The 4093-nt window shown below is 39.6% G+C and overlaps 1 pseudogene; it reads right to left on the reverse strand.

Annotated features, from left to right (window-relative positions):
- Nucleotides 1-524: 524 nt before the first annotated feature.
- Nucleotides 525-908, reverse strand: LOC112616366 (annotated as a pseudogene).
- Nucleotides 909-4093: the final 3185 nt, after the last annotated feature.

Genomic DNA, 4093 nt, shown 5'->3' on the forward strand with positions numbered 1-4093 from the left:
ATGATAAGACTCAATTGCTTCATAACTAATTAATGATCTAGTGCAACTTGGAAATAAAAATTGAAAACTAAATACCAGATATTAAAGTTGATATGAGATGACATTCTCTTGTGCTCTCAGGGTGTTTATCAAATTTTGATTAGTGGTAAATATCTGATACTCTTCCTAAGATCTTCTTTCAAGTTCCAAGTAGGTTGTTTTTTTTGGGGGGGGCGTGGATGTGGGGAGGAAATCACTCCTTTGTCTTTATTAAAGAAACGTAGAAAGAGACCAGACCTGGCAACCAAGAGGTGAGGTTCTGTCCAGGAAGGTGGAGTGGGCTCAGGCTCTGTGGATTTCAAGTGCAGACTGATGGCCTGGGAGAGGCCAAGGAGACCAGATCCTGGTAGCAGCTGAGGAGGTGCCCAAGGGCACTTTCAGGCACTGGGGCCATCAGCTTGTTCTGTGGGCAGGGGTTGGGGGTTGGGATGCAGCGTTGGTTGGGCTGGACTGGAATCTCCCTGAGGGCACTCTGCCTTGTCTACCTAGATCATCCACTGGTCCTGATCCTGTTCTTTGCCTTCCATGTCCACTTCATTGATCTCTCTGTCATCAGGTGACTAATTGTAGTCATTCATCTTGTTCATGTCCTGCATGTCCTCATCATCCTCTAAGTCCTCTTCACTACCCTCATTGTCTTCATCATCCTCCTCTTCCTCATCAACATAGTGCTCTGAGGCTGATTTGCCAATGGGAACCAGGTTGTTGTCTTTCTCTGCAATGCTTTGGAGCCAGGTCTAATGCTGCTATTCCTGCTGCTGTCTCTTCCACACAAGGTCGATCCAGATTAAACCACAGTGTCTCAGTCCCACAAAGGGGACTGAAGGAAACAAAGTGGACATGGTTCCTAGACTGGGTTTGAGTCCTGGCTCCACTACTTACTAGCTGTTTGATCTTGGCCGAGTCACTTAACCTCTCTGGGCCTCAGTGTCCTCATCGCACCAGGGGCTGCAGCCAGTGCAGACCCGGAAGCGCTTCACCAAGCCTGAGTGGAAGAACCCACCAGAATCAGGGACTCGCCCCCAAGCAGTTTTATGTGATCATCTAATCCTGTTATTCTGATTTTGAAAAAGAGAGACAACTCAGCAGAGCCGTTAATGTCAAAGCTTTTGCTTATTTCAATATATTAATCTAATGGGAAAATCTCTAGAAAGTTGTAGATATTCATGTCCCTGCAAACAGTTGCATCACATCTAAGATCTTTCTTAGGAGAAGAATGTGAATTTCTTATTAAAGTTTTTCCTCTTGAAACCCAGAGGGTAAAAGTTCTATATATTTGGATACATAGATTTTTAAAAGTGTTGGTATTCTCCCTTAAACCTCACAAAAGTCCTACAGAGTAGCTACCTTTAATTCTCTCATTAGAGATAAGAAAATTGAGACTTGAACATTTAGTGAGTTTTCCAAAGGCTAACAGTTTTCAAATTGCAGATCTGGGCCCGAAAACATTGGCAAGATTCACTTCGCTCCACCCTGCTGAAGCTGTTACCAAGAGAAGAAGCTTTTACCATTAGAAGATCTAACTCCACCCAAATGATTTCTTAGCTTCCTTCTCAGAGGTAAGCGTGGAGAGTAACACTCAAGTTGATTAGGAAATTTAAGATGCACTTTATGTAATTTTCATTTGGAAGGCTAACTTTTCCCAGCCTCACAAACATGAGAAGATTATTTGGTAGGTTATGCTGGGTGAATATGGGACTTGTGTCTGAAATGGCTTTGTTCCTTTTTCAGAAGGTAACATAGTGCATTGCATGAAATAGACATTTGATAATACTGGATATGTGGACTAATTTTTGTAGTTGAACCTCTATTTGCAGGATGTGTTGACGATTGTTGAGTGTCCTTCTCTGGACTCTTAGCTGTACAGTGCTAACAAATAAAATTTGTCCATCTAATCCATTTAGTTTAGCAAGTGATCAATGGAATGAAAAAAAGTCAAACTGATTGACTAATTTTACTAAGTAACCAACTTCTCTTTTCAGTTCAGCAACCAGTCAGTTCACTTTAACCCTTTGGCTCCTGCGTGATGCAGACATGAGCCTCTGCTCTGCAGACAAGGACTTAATCTAACAGCCCACTCTCCTTTAGGGCTCAGGCTTGTGATGGAAAAACAGCAATTTACCCTCCTTTGGACATTTTGATAAATGATAAACATATTCATCCCCAAACCTCGAAATTATTGCTGAATTTTTTTTTTAAGCTAGCAACACAAAATTCGAGTCCTACATTCATCAAATTCAAGGCACAAAACCTCACAGAATTATAAAGTCCACCCAATCAATGGAATTCAGAGCTAAGAATTCAGCCACTAAATGGCATGATTGCTGTAATTAGTCGAATGGTATAATTATAGTAAACACATGATAAGTTGCCACTGAAGCACATAATTGCACACTATAATGGTATTATTATGATTTCTGATGATATAATATGATTTGGATGTATAACAAATTCCCATAACAATATTAAAACATTTTTCATTTGTGCATTTTCTTAGTACCTGATTTGGATTTTTTACATTATGGGAGTTTAAGTCAAAGACAGGAAATCAGACCACATTTTCAATGAAAGAAAAATAAGTTATTATTCAACATAATACCTTGTTGAGAATGTGGTTAGAAAGAGATAAAGGACTTAAAGTATGAAGTCAGTCATTAGGATAACCCTAAACAGGTATTATAGTTAATGGTTACAATTCAAGAAAACACCTGTACAAACATGAATGTTGTTTCATATCTATTCTATGTCCCAGGAATTAATCATCTTACTTTGAGTTTATCATGAAAATAAGCTTTCCCAGGACACAACACTGTCCATACCATCTTTGTTTTGTTTTTGTTTTGTTTTGTTTTGTTTTTTGAGATGGAGTTTGGCTCTGGTTGCCCAGGCTGGAGTGCAATGGCGCTATCTTGGCTCACTGTAACCTCTGCCTCCTGGGTTCAAGCGATTCTCCTGCCTCAGCCTCCCGAGTAGCTGGGATTACAGGTGCCCGCCACCACACCCAGCTAATATTTTGTATTTTTAGTAGAGACGGGGTGTCACCATGTTGGCCAGGCTGGTCTTAAACTCCAGACCTCAGATGATCCACCTGCCTCGGCCTCCCAAAGTGCTGGGATTACAGATGTGAGCCACTGTGCCCAACCTATCTTTGGTTTTAACGTCCCTAGGAGAAGACAATGTTTTCAAGTCACGTGCACATTGGTTATATATGTGGTGTTGTCCCGAATTTTTTTTAGATGTAGATTTTGTATGATCAAAAGCATTTTTATTTCATAGAATTTGGGAATTGGAAGAATTCTTAGAGAGTTGAGATGCATAGTTCAGGAATTCGTGGACTTATTTCATTGAAGGTGCTGGGTGTATAAGTGGAAGTACATTCTTCTTAGAAAGGGATTTTTATCATGGTCATTAGTGGAGTTGTGAAACCAGAAAGGTCTACCTGGGAGATTCTACCATCCGCCTCTATTGGGGCTGAAATCTTCTCCACAAATGCCCATCAGGTCTTTATTCCACTTCAGCTTCAACCTTCGTAGTAAGGAGGCTCTAACTGATCTGTAAAGTAGAAACCATGAGTTCTCTGCCTACCAACCTGCTAATGCAGTTTAACTTTCTTTTTTAAACAATGAAGCATAATGTTTCTTTTTATTAAGGATACAGTTCACAAAACCTCCTAGCCACACATAGTCTAACAGAACTTTCCATGATAATGGAGAATTCTCTACCTGCACTGTTCAGTAAAGTAGCCACTAGCCATATGTGGCTGTGGAGCACTTGAAATGTGGATGATGCATCTTAGGGACTGAATTTTTAAATTTAACTTAATGGTAATTAATTTATATTTAAATTTAAATAACCATAAGAGTGGCTATCGTATTGAACAGCACAACCCTGCACATTGTTTTTCTATGCAGGCTCCTCTTCAATGCTATTTTACTCACTTAAGACACTGTACATTACATTTTATCAATTTACACATGTAGTATTGTATTATCACCTAAGCAAATATACAGCTTTAAGCATTATAAAAGTTCAATAAATATTAATGGTGATCAAT

The sequence above is a fragment of the Theropithecus gelada genome, chromosome X (genome assembly GCF_003255815.1).
Source record: "Theropithecus gelada isolate Dixy chromosome X, Tgel_1.0, whole genome shotgun sequence".
Classification (NCBI taxonomy): Eukaryota; Metazoa; Chordata; class Mammalia; order Primates; family Cercopithecidae; genus Theropithecus; species Theropithecus gelada.